At 38.0% G+C, this 20,434-nt stretch overlaps 1 protein-coding gene across 3 annotated transcripts in view; it reads left to right on the top strand.

Moving 5' to 3' along the window:
* Positions 1-20,434, top strand: part of GRM2 (glutamate metabotropic receptor 2) — a 1,030,381-nt gene that overhangs the window by 142,874 nt on the left and 867,073 nt on the right. The window lies entirely within an intron of this gene.

Genomic DNA, 20,434 nt, shown 5'->3' with positions numbered 1-20,434 from the left:
TTTAATTGCACAGTAAATGTACTTATCTTACTGCCTCCTATTAAAATTGGTGTCATTGCCTTATGGCCCAGGTCATGGCTTAAAAAGGTCATTGAACGATCCACGTACCCGCTCAAGAAATCTTTAACCATAGACTTATAGATAAAAAGACAGAAAAAAATAAATAAAACTTCAGTGAGTGACATTTTTAACAGAATCAGTTTATTGAGGGTGCTGCAGCAATATTGGGGGCATCATTTTCATTGAGGTGCATTCTCCTTAGAACTGGTTATTGCAATTTGGGGGATTCAAGAGACATTTCTCCTGCTTCCCACATAAAATATGTGTTTGCAATGTCTGGTGGGTGTTACTTTGTACATTTTATTCCATGAAGAACAGCACCCACTGAAGTGGGGTTCAAAAATCTTACAGAATTTCATTTGGGGATTGGGAATCTTCCTATGAGGCACTTTGGTTATAGTAACATGAAGAACAATGAACATAAGTTGCACTTTTAATTGTCAGAGCAACATAAAAGAATAAACTGAAAGAGCAGTCAACACACAGCTCATTGTGGTACTGTACATTATGTAGTGCGAACCAATCTTATAGCTGCAAGAAAGAATGCCATATACAAAACTCATAAATAAAACAATTCATTTATATTTAAAGTTCTCCATATGGTTCAGAAAACTGACAGTATATTTCTTAGTCTATGGCACTACAGTATATTTCTTAGTCTACAGCACTATTCTGAGATGAGGAAATGTGCCAACCAACTGCCATTTTTCTGACTGACTCTAATGTAAGTGGTGCAAAATGAAATGGTTATTGCAGGGTAACTGACGCACATAAGGTTTATTGATGGGAATACAGTGCAGCTGAATGCATCTGAGTACTTCTGAGGAATGCAATTAAATCACATTAACACTGCATCCAGGAGTACATTATTGTTTATAAACTTTTGTTTAAATATTTGACTCACCATCAGCACACTTTTCATGTATTATCACTGTAATAATGAAATGCCGTCTTCATCAGAGTAATTTACTTGAAATAAAATAGGTAATTCAAAAGTTTAGTTTCTTGCGGTCATGACAATTTTATGATTTTCTTATTGTGGCTTATAAACAAACAGAATAAAAGCAAATTTCAGATGCAGGACACACAGACTAAACACAAGTGTCAGTAGGGCAATTACCAAGTATAAGAAAAGTGCAGTTTGATTTGACAGAAGACCCACAGAGTCTTTGAAATAAGAAATGCAGTTTGATCTGGTACCAAAGCTGTAGTCCATGAAATCGTACCTCTCAACCTCTTAGCAGAAGAAATCTGGAATCATCCTAAAATAATGTGGGGAACAAAAGCCCAAAAATGGGGACAACTTAGAAAGTCACTAGAATAACAGGATTGGTGTTAATATGCATTTTCTGAAGGATGTGAAGTTTGAAACTCAAATGTATGTAGTGACATCAAAACTTAGTGATTTACCAGAAAACCACAAATTTTATGCAGATCATACCAAGAATATGAGACAAACATCTGGACATTCTGCCAAGATCTGGACTGTTGAGAGGTATGTATGAAATTCCATTATCTATCTATGTATTTATCTCTCTATATATCTAGCTATCTATCCATCACCTATCTATCTGTCTATGTATCTATCTTTATTATTCTTTATGCCTATAAGTCATTAACGATGTTCTGCTTATACTGCCACTGATGTGAACTCGATGCATTACCCCCTGATGATATTGCTCCTTATTAGAAGGCGTTAAACCTTTCAATACACTATTAGAGTTTGCCATTGGAGGGGGCAGGGTGGAGGTTAAAGGTCTGCTGCACTCCACAGTTGGGGACATCATTGTGTAAGAGTGTGACATTTTTCACTTATTCCACCACCAGGCTTCTGACATATATATACCCAGTAGTACTCACTGTACAGTAAACATCTCTGATCATCCTTTTACTTAGGAGATATTCTGCAGATGCATGGTGCAGGTGAAATCCTATCAGTACCTCCCTTTTAAGTTATGGTCAGCAGTCCCATATACACACTGTCAAATAGACTTCTGTGAACTTCTGACCCTTACTTTGCCCAGGGCTAGTACCTATGTACACAATCAGGTAAACTGCCTTCTGTCAGCCTAGCATCTAGCCTTTACTGGGAGATGACCTTGTGGTGTGCTGTCCTGTGTGCCTCCCTAAGGAAGGATAGCTGCCTTCAGCACCTGATGTTGCATTCCTAGATAATGTTTCAGTGACCAGGATACTACCTGATCTTAAAACACTGGCCACGGAGATGGACATTCTTCCTGGACATCAGTAGGTTGGGTGTGAGTTCTTGTATTTCTATGGTATTAAGACAGCCCAAATGTAAAAATATTTATTACGTTTTTTAAATAAAAAAGGAAAGTACATGTTAATCATATTGCACAAAAATAGAAACATATCCTAAAAGAGAAACTGTATTTTGTTTAGAAATGCGCTTTCACTTTAAAACAAAATCCTGTAAAATTATACCACTGTAATTAGTTCACTGGTGATCTACAAGCATTAAAACATGCTAATAAGTGTGACAGATACTTTTATAAGAAAAATAATTAGTTATTTTACAGATTAAGCTTGTACTGCTATTGCTTTTTAATGGAAAAACACAACATCAAACCTTATAGTCTCCCCCTTGGATGTTTGTGTGGGAGGTAATGGAGGTTAACATTCACCTGAACTGACTCTTACGTAATTAAAATGTACACTTTTTGTAACCTTCAGTAATGCATTGAATGTTCCTTGTAGCAATTTCACACCTCTTATCCTAAATTAGCAAGTGTTTGCATTGCTGCCTACTTTATTCATTCATTTTATTCTCTCTTCCTTTTTGTACACTGAATGCATTGAATGTTGGACGTGGAATATTCTCTATGAACTGCAAAGGTAACTGTAAAAGTTTCATTCAGGAAATTAAGGTAACATGGATGTAACAAAAACTTTTGGAAGTTAATTTTGTAATTGTCAGGATTATTAAAAATGATTTATCATCCTGAAAGATAAATAACATAATCAGGCTTACTTACTGCCACGTAAGAAGCTATTGTGCTAAAATCTGTCAGAAATGTTTTATTTTCTGCTGCCTATTCATGTAAGAAGAGCATAAACCCAAGAAAATAGCATGCAACTAATGGAATTCATGGATTAAGACAGTGAATGTTTCAATGCCATAAGTAAGGTTTTTGTAGGATAACTGTAACAAGTACCTTTGACAGATAAACTTTTTATTCTATATATTTATGAACCATTCAATATATATACATGGTGTAACAATGACATCCTATGACTGTTTTTCTCTTATATTTATTTGACTTTTAGGCCCATTCTATGACTTCAGATAATCCCTGGGACTTAGAAAGGCTTAATACACTGCAGAAGCCTGTACTCCGCAGGTTTTGCCCAGTGCTTTCAGAGATTGCTCTTCAGCATTCTGGGGTGTGAATAATGCAATTAGTTATGTACTCTTCCACAGAAATACTGCTGGCACTAGAGTGGCATGGTAACACATTACTTTGGGTCGGATAAAGGAAAAGGTGTATGTGGGCATGCACCCATTAACTCCAGTGAATGGATGGGGGCTTGTCCATGACTCTAGATAGGTACTCTGAAGCTGTCCATGTGTGTGTGTGTGCGTGTTTGTGTGTGTGTGTGTGTGTGTGTGTGTGTGTGTGTGTGTGTGTGTGTGTGTGTGTGTGTGTGTGCGTGTGTGCGTGTGTTTATGCTTGTCTGTATGGGTATGATTGCAGCTGTCTGTATGTGTGCATGTTGTATGCCGTTTGTCAGTTTGTCTGTAGTGATCCTTTGAAAAAGTTATGGGGACCACTTCTAAAAAGTTGAAAGAGTCAGTCTTTTCAAAAAACATCTGTGTTTGGATGGACCCTTTGCCAACATTCAGGCATCGTTTCATACTCTCATCCCAATTTGAGGAAGCCAGTAATGACCACTAGTGCCTGACTAAATATACTAGAGCAGTACTGTGACCTGGAGGCCTAAAAAGTGCCATAAAGTGCACCATCCTTAGTCTTTCCTCACTTCGTGCCACAAACTCTCACGGAATGCAAATAATAACTAAAGTCTGCATATTTTTATTACTGTCAGCTACATTAAGTTCTCTTTCTCTCTCTCCCTCTCTCTTCTCTCATCTCTCTCTTTCTCTTTTCCTCACAGCCACACCCATTCTGTAACTGTAATTACAATTGAATTGCTCGTTTGTGCTCTCCATCTTTGGCTTGTCCTTTTGCTTTGGCGTTGGTCATTCATCCACATCTATCCTCTCTGTTTACCATCCGCTATCTCTGCAGCAGTAGCAAGGCCTTCTACATCATTGCCCCCAACACAATAAACAGCAGCACACACTGTACTGTTATCAAAAAATCCTTCCCTGCATTTTCCTCAGCATGAAAACAGTACATATTGCAAAAGAATAACAGTAAATGTCACAGCAATGCTGCTGAAACAAGTCTTTAATTATTTCACTGAGAGAGTCTTAGTGGTAGAAACTTTCAGTCAGTAGCTGTGTCTTAATGTGCTCTGTAGAATAAACTGCATAGTATTTGTACAGGCTGTATGAGGTTTCATGTTGCAAAACAATGCTTATTCATTTTACTTTTTTGATTTTGTATTCTTGAGTAGTGGTTGAAAAAGTTTATTTTGGCCCATCCACCTACCCGCTTAAAATATGTAAATAATGTTATGGTCAAAAACTACCTCATTTGCATGCATGTAGATTTATCGTACTTTTTAAATTATTCTGACTTCAGCTGGAGATAGTAGACTGCACAACACTACTTAAATAAAAAAGTAACCTTTACTTATATGCTACCACCAGTCGTACCCAAAAATGCCAACTGAATGTACAGTAGAGAGTTGATTATCCAAACGTAAATTATCAGAAACGTCAATTATCAGAACAAGCCTTCCAAAGTTTTTGGATAGGAAAAATCATAAAGTCTGAATATGTAAACATACTTATTTGCTTGAGCATGTTTTTTGAGCTTGTAGCCAGCTCGTGTTTGAAAAATATTCTTTATTGTCCACTGGACTCACTGAATGGTTGAAAAGTGTATTCCTGTATGCAGAAAATAAAACAAGATTTTAGAAGTTTTTTTATCCGGTTCAATTATATGTTTGATTATACGAATAATTTGATTATCCAATCTACGGTAGCATTTTACTCCAATGGTGGCCTAAAGAAAAATCACGAAAAAGAAAAGAATTTCAGACTTATTTTTTTCTTTAAATTGCCTTAGTCATATATTTCAAGTGACTACTGATATACATATGCATAGCATGCTTCCTCACCTGTAACCCTCAAAGTCAGTCTCATGTATATGTGCCTGATGTATGATTGTGAGAATGATTTCAGTAATATATTCTATTTTGTTGGTCCTAGACAGTACACCACCCCTACACAAGCTATAGTAACCTTCTTTTCACACATTTGAGGTCTGTGAGAAAAGTAAACAAACAATTACCATACTGTCCTCAGCTCAAACACAAGCGACTTCATGTGCACACCTCTAAGGTTTGACTGTAATGAAAATTAAAGTTGTAATAACCACACAATCCCCAGCCCCTCATATTGTACAGCAGCTTTCTGTACAAACACATTTGTGCAGGGATGGTTTTAGAATGGCTGTAGTTGAAACCAAAGGCTTTTATCAGCTTTATCCTAAAATGGTCATATCTCAGCACTCTTCAAGTTAAACAGCTCAATCAGAAAATTGATAATTTTTTTCTCCTGATTTTTCTTCAACCAGCAACAGCTTTTGTGGGGGTCCCTACAGAGTCAAAGATGATTAAGGGAGCCCACAATATCCATTTATACAGTCTGGTGAGTGGGGGACACTGAATGTTCTCTGATATATTTTATGTCTTACTTTTGAAATTGAATTACTTGTTAGGTACATTTTTTACTGATACCCAAAAGAATAATGTCTGTGTCCGGCATTACTGGGTGCATGCACATAGAAAAATCAGTGATATTTTTTACATACACACATGGACACACACAAGCATAAGCCATAGTGGTACTAGTTTTGTACTTATTTCAGCAAATAGCAATACATTGTACAACACTGGTACTGTCACACCAGATCAGTAATTGCTGTTTAGCGGTCATCAAACAGCAGCAGGGGTATGTCACCTATTTCCCTCATTGAGGAGTAATGCATACCTGTCACTGTCCCTGATTTCACATACCTGTCACTGGCCCTGATTTCACATACCTGTCACTGGCCCTGATTCCAGACCTTCCCTGATTGTGTTCATACTTTTGCTTTCTTCTTTGTAAAAAGTTTGATTTGCTGGTAAATACTTCAGGATTACAGTCAATCAATTCAGACATCTGAGTTTTATAATTATTGTCCAAAAATACGTGTTGATGCAAAAGGTGTTATTCTATTAATTTCTTAAGGAAATTAGAGTAATATTTAAAATGCAGTCCTGATTCTGAGCCTTTATTCTATTATTTTTGGGATTGCACTGAATTCTTAAGCAAAGAAATTGAGAGTTATAGTATCTGGTGTTCTGTTTGTATTTATAAAACTCCCTAAAAGAGAAAATCGTCCTTGATGATCGGAAGTATCAACTCTTCTTAAAATCCAAAATTTGCACTGACATAGGTCACTCTGGGCTGCTGATCTCTGTAGTGCTTATTTTGCTCATGTTCATTATCAGCTTCATCCTAACAGGGTCATATCAGAGCCCTCTTCAGGTTAAAGAGCATAATTAGTAAATTAATACATTTTTTTCTTCTACATTTTCCCCAACCAACAGCAGCTTTTGTGGGGCCCTCACACAGTCAAGGATGATTAAGGGGGGCCCCTGCAACCACGGGTATAGTAGGGACCTAAAGCTGGCTATGTAGTTAGCTTTAGTGAAGAAAATGTCCAACAGCAGGGGTTAACTAAGCCAGGGGCACTATGTCACTGGTAAAATATTTAATGGAATTCTTTTGCCTGTTAGTTGACAAAGCACTGTTAATACGACCAGAAATATCTTTGAATTTTAAAGAGGATATAAATAAGAGTTATTATCCATGTGGTTTATTAAGTGTACAAGAATGCTGTAATAGCTTTTGTTGGTTTGACAGACATGTTACAAAACATTAGGATAAGATAACTTGCTGTGGTTGGGGGCCCCCAAGGAACAGGGGGCCCCCAGCGACCGCAGGGTTCGCTGGTGCCTAAAGCCGGCTATGAATCTACCCTAGGTCCAAATTAGTTTGGATAATCGATTCTCTACTGTAATACCAAACTCAAACAGATGAGTAACTTGTTGTGGCACTGTTATTTTGATGCAATAGCTTCTGTCTAGAACCTGAAGAACATATCCTAGGTATCCTAACCCAATTTAAACAACTTGCAACCCTCAACTGTGCTTCATAAACACAACCTCATCATACTGCAACATATGTATGTTAGTTCTTTCGGTTAGCACTCATTTCCATTACATTCTGACCCTGACAGATAGCTTCCAGTCTTCTCAATTTACATCACTTTAGATTTTTCAAGAGCAGCTCCATTGCAAACTTCCTGAATATCCTTGCTACCAATGATTGGTGAATGATGTACTCAGAATGTGACATGGGCAATGCTGTTCACTTCTATGTTAACACATTTCTCTTTTTCAATACTTTTTAACCATTCTAGCAGTCAAACATTCATGGAGGAGCTTTTGCCTGGCTTATTCTGGAAGCAAAAACAAGCATGTGGAAGTTATTTAAAATCACATGTAACACCTTCTTGTTTTTGAAGTACTATGACTAAGAAACAGTTGTAGAAAAGAAATAAAAGCATATGTCATCATATATTAGAAGCAAGAAAACATACCTCCTTATTTGCCCTAAAAGATTTTGGAAATATGGCAACTACCTAGTCGGAATGGATAAAACAGCAAACATTTCTCTGAAGCTTAACATTTCACTATGTTTTGACTCTAATGCTGCGGTAAATGCCTTTTCCTTCCCATTACAATAGATGGACACCTACATTCTTTCTATTACATACACCCAGTCTCCTCATCTGTATTTCCCTGTTTTCAAACTTAACTAATAAACTGTTCTACCATGGGTCACTTGCAACCAATAGTCATACCCGGCATTCCTAAACCTCTTGCAAGGGTGTAGCTGATCATTCTCTATACTTTAAAGAGTACAATTTTTTTCTGAGCATGTTAGACACCCTGGGGCTTTAGCAGGCCATATTATGTGTACAACCATATAGATTAATAACAACATTTATATGGCTTGCTTACAGTGAGGACTATAAATCTAAAAACAATACCTCTAATAGTTTTTGACAGGGCAACTGAAAATATTACACACATTAAGTTTGGGGAGGGAACAACAGTTTGAGTTATGTGACCAGTTTTTAAATGCCAGGTTTGGGGGCAACAATAAGCATCCATAAGTACAAAATGGAATTCACTGACTACACCCCCTGCTTCCTGGCCTTATGTATAATTATTTCTTCATTCAGCTAAGTAACGTCTCTATTTCTTACTTCAGATGCTTTCAGTTAATTAAGGTCATTACCCTCATGCACGTACCAAACCAAGTGTAAATTCAGTTATATTTCACTTCCACTCCAGTCCTCCTCTCTGTCTTTTGGCTGAAATGTTATCACTAGCCACAGCTACACACTTACCCTAACAGACCAGATTTGCTCTGGGATAAACTACATAGTCTCAAATTGTTACATTGCTTTGTTTACTTTTGTCAACAAGATCTTCAGGAACATAAAGCCGGTTAACCTCAAGTGTGTGTATGTTTGTATGTTTTATTGGCCAATCCTTAACTTTTTTTGTCTATCCTGCCATCATTTGAACTTGATCCTTCCATCAACATCTGTTTCTTACTTTGAGATATGAACATTAAAGATTATGGCCAATAACTCTTACAGTCTTTTCAGTGATTTTGTGTTTTTAAGGCTTTATTTGGGGGCTTCTTCTCTTTACATTGCCAAAAATTCACTTACTACCAAACAGCTGAAGTCAAGAAGGCTAACTATAAAGGCAATTTAACACTAGGAGGTTGGGAAGAAGTTGTATCTGCAGAACACTATCGCCAGAACTAAGTGCACATGCAGGAAATACTTCACTGCTTTTTAGTCTCAACTTAAAAAGCATCCCCATGCCTAATTTTCTTTTAATTTTTGCCTCACTGCCAACTGATCATCAGACCCTCTCTTGGACTATCAGCCCATCCATTACCTTCTCTGGGTCAGAACTGACTGAGAGGGGTTCTCATGTAGGCTTTCTGTATGGGTGCTCTGCCAGCCCTTATGGGGCTCTGCATAAAGGGTGTCACTTCACTTCCACAAGAGGAGCATCCTGTAAGCAACTCTGTCCCTCCATGGCATGAACAGAGGTCTCATTCATCTTCACCACAAGACCACACAGTCCCAAGTACCTGCGAGTGCATGCAAACTCCACCCTCCCCTCAGTAAAGACAAGTGAGCCACACACCTTCAATCTTTTCCCTCTATGTCTGGATCCTCTAGTGATGGGTCTGCTAATCAAAGCCCAATCAACTAGGCCGCATTCAGGACCCCCTGCAATCCTATGTAGTCAGACTCACAGGCTCAGATGTTTCCTGAAAATGTGGAAAGTGTGGCCTCAAACATTGTAGGAGTCTGGACAAAAGCCACTCATCCTTTCTGACTAACATTTCAAGATTTCCTTGTTTATTCTTCTGCTTACTCTTTTAATATTTTATATCTCACCTATATTTTTTTTTATTTTCAAAATTAGTAAACAAAAGAATATATAAAACAAAACATTTATATATGGACACTGAGCTAGTCAGTAAAGTAAAATTTTCCAGATTCTAAATCTGTAGCATTAAATTCATTTAGTGTAGCTGGTCTTTGTATGAAAAGCAACTCTTTCATTTCCCAACTTTCCTGAGAGTCACTGGTTAAATCTACCAGGCTTCATCTTGAAGACATCTGAATGGCTATGGAAATTCCTCATATTCTTTATGCTGCTTTTGCTGGTTCAGGCAGTTATGTGGCTTGGAAACATTTTGGCTCAGAGAAGTTAAGTATCCTCTCTTTTCTGCTGTTACAGCTCCAAATCCCCTTTTCCTTAGACATAGAAAGGTAAAGCCAGAGCCAGGTCAGTCATTCAAAGGAGATTCAGTTAAATACAGTTTTTATAGGAAATGGAATGTATAAAACACCATTCCAATTTAGTAATTTTTTTGTGCATGTGTGAGAAGACAAGTCCCCACTAGCCACATACACAACAATACAATTAACTCTGACACTGCTGCATTATGGGAGAATGGAGATAACCCCCCCCCCCGCCTGCCTCGATGCAGTAACCTGCTTCACATTCTGAGCTTTGCACTCTGAACCCCTTTCCATCAGATCAGTGGTAACTAAGTAACTTGCTGTTGGTACAGGTGACTTCTGGTAGCATGAAATATAACTTGGTAAATACAGAAAGGTAAAGCTCACTCCTTTACTGGTTATCTTTCTTCAATGGGATTTTTTGCACTGCCTACAGCACTATTGCAAAAAAAAATCTTGCTTTGCAAAAGAATTGTGTTTTAATTATGCAATAAACATTTTAGCTGCCCGAATTATCCAAAATATAGGGTTTTGAGTTAGAATACCATATGCATACCAGTGAATCTGTTTTCTGATTCTGGGTGTCAGAATTTCAGGGCTACAGCCTTTGCAGTTCCACAAGTTAACAAGTCATACGTTTTGTATGCTGATGTAAAGGTGTAGTCTTTACGTTCTTCAATATTATCTGTTTCAACACCTTCCTGGATGTGCAGTGTTCATAAATAACATCTCAAAACCATTTTGTCATTACATGAATCTGTTCTTCTGGTTTTCCTACTATTTTAACACTTTGGCTAGTATATTTTACATTTACTCAGACTTTTTTAGTAACGTCTCCCTCAACAGAAAATTATATTCTTTATTTTTACTGCAGCTAGACTGCCTGTTCAGCTGTAAATTCTAACCAGAAATATAACATTCCTTTTGACATTTGGTCTCATGTGGAGAGCTGAGAAGATACAGGCCTGGGATTTCAGTTGTCTGCATCTGTAGCCATGCTGAAAATCTCAATTTTCATGAGCTATTTTTACTACTTCTAGATGTGGTTTATAGGTGATAAGCCTGCTTATCTGTCATCAGAAAATTTAGCTGAGCTTAAGAGCTGGTTTTGCAAGATTACAGCACAAAGGAAGAATTTTTCTCCAAGATTTATTGTAATAGGTTGAAGAGCTTTTGAAAAAGCTACTCACATCATATTTTATGATAACGGGATCTTTTTGAATTAATAAAAACTGTTAGTGCCCTTTAATAACTTGAAGGATTATTGCCTGTCTTCTAAACATATGAATTGTTAGCCTTTATGCATTCATTGTTTCAGGCTTCCTTGCAAATGTTTTGTTACTTTAACCAGTGACTGCTTTTGCAGATTAATGGAATTTATTTAATTAATAATATTGAACATTTGGAGAGAAAATCCTCATGTATTCATTTAGAAAGGCTATCGATGAAATACAGATATATTATGCTTGTGGAAGATGGAACTAGTACGTGCAGAGCTTTGAACTGATGTTATATGTATGGTGGATGTAAAGCAAGACAGGAAATTTTTATTTTATTTCTAAATATTTCATTTAATTGTTGAAACCTATAATATTAAAGCCAGTTTGCATTACAACACAGTTGGTAAAATAAGTCATTCTAAAGTAAAATAGTGTTTGATATGATAGAAATGCTGAAGAAGTTTTTTAGTGCTTTTTAAAACAAAGCTTTATAGCCATACTATTTGATAATGGAATCAACTATGGTTTTAAATTTGAGAAGAGACTTTCAGTTTTAATTATTGCTCATAGTATATCTCTGATGTTGCTCTTAAACATTTGTTCTAGATTGGCTTGTACTAGAGATTCCATAAGTATATTATTTAGTGTTTGCAAGCTGTTGTAAAGTTAGTTCTTTTTTGACAAAATATGTTCATTCAGTTTTAAAATTTAATAGTAAATCATCAGTTAAAATTAAACTATAGAATATAAAAATAAAAATTAAGAATGTCTATAATGTTAGCTTTAAATATGAAATAAAGCTTAAAACAGATACCAGTAGTTTATGCAAGTTGCTTTTCTTAATGTACCTAAATAAAGTTTAAGTTACCTAATGATGGACATTTGGACTAGGAAATAGGGGTTATTAATTAATAAGACACTGATAAGAAATAGGGGTTATTAATTAATAAGACACTGATAAGTGTCTTCCAAAGTATTTCAAGAATGTAAATGTATTAGTTTTACAGAGAAATGGAAATAGCTGTAGATGAGCAGTTTCTAGAAATGCATATCTATCATTATGAATGATTACAGAAGTAAGGAGAATGAAACATGCAGTGCCCTTTCTAAACTACTAAATACTTCCAGTAATCAGTGTTCTCTAAATATGTCTGAACCTAACAACCAATGGATGTCATCAGTTGCAGGCAAATTATATACGTGCGAAGTAGCGGAGGCATTGGGGGTGGGGCGGTGTCTTTAGTCTTGGCTATGTGAAACCAATAGCCAAACAAACAATACAGTAGGACCAGGAATGAAAGTTCTGGATAAGGCTATTAGAGGGCTGTGGCTATCATTGTGAGGCAGAAGAAGAAGGTAAAACAGGTTCATCATAATGAAGCATCAAGGATCCTGGTCGCCATTTGCACAGTGAAATCCCATTATATGTTCAGGTTTACTCACATGATCTGCCTATTCTCAAACTAGTAGAATGAGATGCTACTCTGGAAAACAGAAATGTGTCACAAAAAGGCTTGAACGTAGTGCCTTATAACATGATAGGGGGTATTTATGAACTAGAGCTTATTATTGCTAGCTCTCCACCATCACAGCTCCTGAATGATATAAGACTTCTCTTCCAGGTCTATTGCCCATAGACCTCTGTGTTACACTAGCCACTAAGTAGCCAGTAACAGGATCAAGAAAAAGATGTAGGTGCTGTCATGCAAGCAGCCATGGTGGTAGTTTTTTTTTTCTATAGGCTTTAGTGATCCTGTGTAATAGTAGCCTGAGGTATGTGGAAGTCCTAGAATGTTATCATGTACTTCCATGCAGCTTATGGCTACTTCCTGAATGTGCTGTGTACACCTTGGCTGAAACTGATGCATGCTATAACACCCACTTTCTTTGGATGTCATTCATTCAGCAGATTGGATTGCCTCCCCCCTCTAAGAGGGGCAAACTACCATTAGCCACTCAATTCCAACTGGTCATCTGCTCATCTTGTGTCCTGCCATCAAATCAGTATATGACGTTTCTGGCCTTGGTCATAATCAGCATAGTCAGGACTTTATCTCTTGCACTAAAATGCAGCCATCTGAACTGAAGCAGTATTATTATCAAACTAATATGTAGAGTAAAGAAGGATAGTTATTCAGACACTGTAACTGCTTCACAGAATCATCAGAAGCCATTAAGACTGTATAGACAGATTATGGCATTGTTATTAAAAAAGCTGACAGACAGTATGAAACATTTAATTTGAAAAGAAGCAGGTACCATGAATGCACACTGTCTATACCTTCTGATCTCACTGCTTATGAAAAAGTAGCCATTCTGTCACATTAATCAAAGAATGAAAATACACAGCCTTTTGTATGATCTAAAGAGCAGCTTTTACACCATATAAATTGTATGTAAATTTAAGGTTTTCCCACCTTTCTAATATTTGTTAGTTTACCTAAAGTGCACAAAACATTTATTAATCCCTGATTGATTCTATAGTATCCAATGGATGTGAACTAAATGAATCCATGTCCGTATATCCTGGTTCTCTATACAGTAAATTTATTCTATTCATTTCAGCATACATCAATGATTCTCAACATAGATGCCGCAATTCATCCATCTGTTTATCCATCCATAGCTAGGCAGCCAGCCATTTTATATTTTCATTTTACTCATTTAAGGTTCACTGTGGCCTAAACCTTTGGAAGCAGTTGTGGGTATAGGCAGGGACTTGTCCCAGATGGGATGCCGCTCCGTTGATTCTTACCTATCGACTGGGTAGCAATTGTTATGAATTGATATATCAACTGTGCCTTAGATTCCTGTTAAGCTCAAAAAGAATAAAAAATATTTGCAGACTTTTTTTTTTTAATTTGATTTAATTTACTGCATTAATTGCTCTAATTTTACGGATGAGAAACAGCAGGATGAGGAGTCTCCTTTGTTAACTCTGGGCCAGTAGCAGCACTAAAACTCATACTTTTGAGACGTTCATTTTACTTCTTCTATATGCCATTCAGAAAACACAAAAGGCTCTTATCTTTTACAAATACATTATTGTTGGATTCAAGAACAATAAGTGATTTTCCTCAGTATTTATTGTTAGAAAACTGAATAGCTCTTTTAATAAGCTACTCTCATATCAATACTTTCTGCTTTAATTAAATGCTCATTGTCCATTTTTGACACAAATAAGCTTTTCTGCTCATTTTACTAAGTGTCTGGTAAATTGGAATTAAAAAAAGGAGAGCAATTAATTTTTTAATTATTTGTAACAGTTGCAAATGAAAACATTTAGAGACAGTCTGAAAGGGACAAAGAGCTTTGCAAGGCCAGATTCAAGATTCTCTAACTATAAAGGTGAACCGTTCTATACAGAAATTTGGTTATTGTTAATGCTCCTCCCTGCCTAATCTGAGCAGCACAAATGGTCTACCTAATACCAAAGTGTACTGGTCATATTCTAAAACACGTGCAAGTTAAAACATCTTTGGAGTTGGCTGTAACCTCCTCACCATATACAGTATCAAATTATATATTTGATGCAAAAAAATGTTTTGGATTTTGTTTTGTGTTTATTACCATGACCCCTCAGAAATCTCTTGGAGATGAAAACTACTGTCATGTCATCATGAAAGATTGTACCCACAATACCTCACTTTTGAAAATCATGTGTAGGTCACTGTATTTCCATGCTAAATGCACCAGTGGGAGTTTCTTACCTCCAACAAAGGCAAGCTGTCAATTACGTCTTTAAGGTGGCACACCTTAAATTCAAAATAAAGACATGTAATGATGAAGCAGTGAAACCTCAATGCAAACAAGAAGATGCTCGTCTAAAGAAATAAATTGTTTTGCTTTCCAAAATGTTTTGCAGTTGTAAGTCAATCATTATACAAGACCTTCTATAATGAGAAAACTGAGTAAGCAGTGAAAAAAATCAGACAACAGACTATAATCTTTATTTTTTATTTTTTATGTCTTTGTTATGGCAGAAATCACAATCGACTTTAATATCAGGGGTATAACTATGGCTTTGTAGCATTGTAAACCAGGAGTCATGAGTTCATATCTAATCAACAACTCTGCTTGGGACTGGTGATTGGCATAATGGTTAAAGTGTTTATCTGAACAGATACAAACTACTGGGTTTGATTCTCACCTCTGAAAGGTAACTTGGCTAAGCTTAACATGTCCTGCAAGGGCAGCTAGTTTAGTACTTACTTATGAATTGGAAATTAAATTAACTATAAAACAAAGATGATTCAGAACACGAGAAAAACAATTTAAGTTAGAGTTTTGGTTCTAGAACATTCTTATATCATTCATTATGTATTCTGACTGCAACACAGAAGGACTATGCCTTCCCTAAATCTCCAGGTGGCATTCCTATTGTTGTCTATCATCCTATTGTTTGCTTGTCTATACCCCATGAATATTGTACAGTAAAAACAAACAAGTTAATGCCGATCTTCAAGAATATGTTTAGTGCAGCAAATATTAAAACCTCATATTGGGCTGTTTCACTTAACTAAATAGAGACCGTACTTTTTTTATTTTATTTATTTATTTATGTATTTATTTATTTGCTATTTCCTTAAATGGGCTGGTTTGGAAAACCTTTTCAATCATGACACAGACCTATGGCATGTGAAAACAATATAGCAATATGACTCGGGGACCACATTAATTTGAAATAATGGTACAGACTGTAAAGCATATAAAAGAAAGGATAAAATGGTACAGATGAATGAAGACTTTATAAATAATAAACATGAAGACTTTATAAATAATAAACAAATTGCCGTATAGTTATCACTATCTTGACATTCCAGACTATAACATGACATTGCTACAGAAACATATAACGGAGATAACCAACGTTTTCTTGGAACAATCATATCTTTTTCTGGCAATCTGACTTCTCACTCAGCTACCTTACAGGAAGACTAGAATGGCTTTGTTAACTTGCCAATTATCTTGTTAGCTGTTACATTCAAAGACAGAGGTTTGGTGCTCCTTCAGTTTGCATTGGAATTTTAGCAAGGTAGGTTTTTGATTTCAGGGTTACATGATTCCACCAGGTGGCATGGGTAGTCATGGAGAACACCTTTTCATCTCCTACAAGCCCTAAGGAAAACCTCAGGGGCTAAGGGTGCTTTTGTGACCTGAGTAACTAGGTGCACTGTTACTTGCCTGTCTATTGACAATGGGGGCAGCATTCAATATTAAGGAGAATACAAAGGTACCGGAGGTACTGGACTTACACTGATAGATGAATAGATAGCGAGATAGATAGATAGATAGATAGATAGATAGATAGATAGATAGATAGATAAATAGATGGATTATTTAGATATAGATGGGTAAGTAGTCTTTTTGAGGTGATGACTATTGTGGTCACTCAATATATTAATTTGTTAACAAGGATTTTTTTTGTGTATGAAAAAACTGATGTATCGTGGCTTGTTGATTATCACTAGGGTAAAGTTGTATTTATGTGGTTTAAATATCCCTTTAAGTATGTTCCAGATTCTTCCCTGTGCTTACAGTGATAAAAAGAGTCTCAGAAAAATAAATGCGTTTGTTTTATTTTCATATCTTCATTTTGTGCATGTCTTTCCCCACAGTTGTCTGGCATGGTCAGCATATTTAAGAGTGGTATGAGAGGTCTTTGTTTTCTCAACAACAGGGAAGGGAAAGGGGGCTTACCTCCCTGCAATAATGTTTCTGCAGTGTTTTATTTGCATTTTTATTTTAAGCAGAGCATTCATTAATCTCAGTGGGCCGGATTCACGAAGGCTTGCACGGAGTCTAAAAGTAGAGTAAGACTCCATGCAGCCAACATGTCCACCGATCAATCCAGGAACAGCCGGTAGGGGCATGCAACAGAGCTCCCAAAATGAGTCCTACATGGACAGGGCTTGGATATGCAAATTACCTCAATTGCAGGTGAAAGCTATGCAAATGAGGTGAATTTGTGATCCAGGAAACCCAAACCAGTCTGAGTAAGAGTAGTGTTATTTGCAGAAATGTACTCAGTTGACAACTGAGTAAGATTCTGCAAATAGCAAAACGGAGCCGTGACAGCTCCAAAAAAAGGATGCGTCCAGTTGAGGAAGCATGCCAATGGCCAAAAATATGGCCATTGGCAATGTTCACTGATGCAAAATAAAAATAAAATAAGGTTATTTTTTTATCCCGATCTCCGGTGTTTAAGTGTAACCCAGCGCCGCGCAAATGTGCTGCACTGTAAAAACCAGAAAAACAATAATTAAAATCCACAAATGTGGATTTTATTGTAATTCTTCATTTATAATGCAAGGGAATGGCAGGCTGAAGACAACATGGCTACCGAGTAGAGGTTGCTAAGGGGGGAAGCTCAGTTTAAGAGATGTAACCAAGCATTTGTAGGCAATCCTATGCAAATGAGGGTTAGGATAGTGAATCACAAGTTTACATAGCAAATGAGCACAGTCAGTGGAGTATAGGAGTAGGATAAGGGGAGTAACAGAGTAGAAGATAGGTGACATCACGAGGGGGGTATGTATGAAAGAAGTGAAGCTCATTGGAGCAGAGTGGCATATGTCAGCTGTCATTTACACATCAGTGGAAGAGGTGTGTCAACAGGTAGGCTAGGTAAAGGCAAGAAATCAAAGGTGTATGCCATGGGTAACACTAAAGTTTCTTGTATAAGTGCTTGCAACGTGTTTGCGCATGGGTGCGCGCCTGTATATCTGAGTAAGACTGTGCGCACGCGTGTATGCCTGTGTGCGCGCGTTTAAGCCGGAGTAAACATGTCTAAGGGTGTTTAAAGTTCTGTAAGCGGGTTTTCACTGGTGTGCATGCATTTTAGCAAGAATAAGCAAGTTTTAGTCAGTGTAAGCAAGTGTGCGCGCGTGTGAGCTGGTGTGCGCGTGTATGCATTTGTGTGAGCGGCGCTGCCCCCCTGAGGAAACAGAAAGGGGAAAAGGAAGCACAACAAATAGTAGGAAGTTAACCAGGGAGTACTAGCAGAGCTAGCAGGTGAAAATAATCAGATTCAGGCAATTACACAGGCAGTACACTAGCCCAGCCCAGCCCAGCAGTTAAAACTCTGCAAACAACATCCCACTATGTTTCTCTCAAGAGACACTGCAACACTGCAGTAAGCTAATAGAAGTGAAAACTGAAAAAGCTTTACTGAGAGAAAGAAAGGTTAGGGGCTGCCATTGCTTTTATAAGGCGAAATATGCAACATGCTGAGGGTGGTGACAATGCGAATGCTGCTGGACAACCCACAGTGAGGAGATGGAGAAGAGTGTACAGGCCCAGGGTAACCTACCAGGGGCTACATAAGCTGGAGATAGTGGAGTGCTATAGAGTGGACAGAGACCTCTTGCAGCAAATTGTTGAGCTGTGCAGGCCACGCCTCACACACAGAACCAACTGAGGGAAACCCATCCCAGTGGAAACCAAGGTATGTGTTGGCCTAACAATATTAGCAACAGGTACCTTCCAGAGACCAACTGGTGATATGATGGGGATATCACAGGCATCAGCATCTAGGGTACTGCACCAGTTCCTGGATGCCATGTCAGCACATGTTGGTGATCATGTATATTTCCCCAATTCCCGTGAGGCACTGGCCAGCAATATGCGTCTCTTCCAGCAAATAGTGGAATACCCTGAGGTAGTCGGTGCAATAGACTGCAAGCACATACGCATCAAAGCACCAGCCAGTGAGTGGGGTAGGGTCTACTTCAACCGCAAGGGCTTCCCCTCCATCAACTGCCAGGTCATGTGTGATGCCCAGGGCATAATACTGAATGTGTGTGCTGGCTGCTCTGGAAGCTACCATGATTCCCATATCTGGCATCTGACACAGCTGTACCAGACATTTGCCAATGGGGACATCCCTCATAGTCACCTAGTGAGGGATGCTGGCTATGCACTGGAGCCGTGGCTGATGACACCCATCAGAAACGCACACACACCTGAACAGGAATGCCATAATGAGGCACACGCACAAACACGAAATGTAATCGAGCATGTGTTTGGCCTGCTCAAGTCACGGTTCCGGTGCCTGGACACTTCTGGTGGAGCCTTGCAGTACTCACCAACTACATGTACCCAAATTGTCATGGTATGTGCTATGCTACATAATATGATCCTGCGAAAACAGCTGCAGCAGGAGCAGCATAGGCCTGGGCCAAACAGCCCCCCACCATTGCCAAGGCCATCACAGGCAGAGCATGACTCGGAGGAGGAACAACCTGAGCCTGCCCCAGTAGGCAGAAGGAGGCGTGCCCAGTATGCTTTGGCCTTGACAAAGAGGCAACGCACAGCACATACACTGGCTCAGTAGGAACCCTGGAAATGATACCGCTCTCTGACTCGCACAAATAGTAAAAGGGATGCCTAACTTGACACTACCTGTTTCCAAACATGTATAGGGAGTGCAGTATGTGCATCCGACATAGGCAGCCCTGCAGCACCACCTGAGGCATGATTGCCATATGTTAAGGAATATAAAGCAGTGCTAAACAGCTTTCACCACTTTAGTATATGTAAAGCAATTGCATACACTAACACTAGAACAACTGAGGTCAATGTTGAGCAATATTGGGCAATGTTTTGCAATGTTGGTTAACGTTGAGCAATGTTGGACAAGCCTGGTCTACGCTGGGCATAGCTGAACAAAAGCCAACATGCTCATATTTGCTCTACTGGCCCTTAAGCAGTCTGGTCCGCTCAGTATGAAAATATAAAGCAGTGACAGGCCTCAAACCCAGAATACTGTGCACTACAGTCATATTACTGAACGACTAAACCATGACAGTATTGCACTGGTCAGCTTGTATGACGACATGTTGATAAGTCTATGCAACGTATCTCATGGAAACCCTGCAGGCACAGCATAATCCCTGTCGAGTTATGACACAAAGGTGAGCCCTGCAGTAAGAATAAAACCTGATTTTCAACATACGTATAGTATAATTGTTAATATTGGTCATGTTCACACACATCAACAAATGTAGTGGACTTCAGACAGCAACATACTGAAGGGTCACACTGGGCATGCTCACACACTTGAATAAATGAGACAAATGTCAGGCAACAAAACACTGAAAGGGCAGA

Source organism: Protopterus annectens, chromosome 7.part0 (assembly GCF_019279795.1).
Source record: "Protopterus annectens isolate FY-2018-M chromosome 7.part0, PAN1.0, whole genome shotgun sequence".
Taxonomy (NCBI): domain Eukaryota; kingdom Metazoa; phylum Chordata; order Ceratodontiformes; family Protopteridae; genus Protopterus; species Protopterus annectens.
The sequence above is the reverse complement of the archived record's forward strand: the minus strand, read 5'-3'. Positions and strand labels throughout refer to the sequence as shown.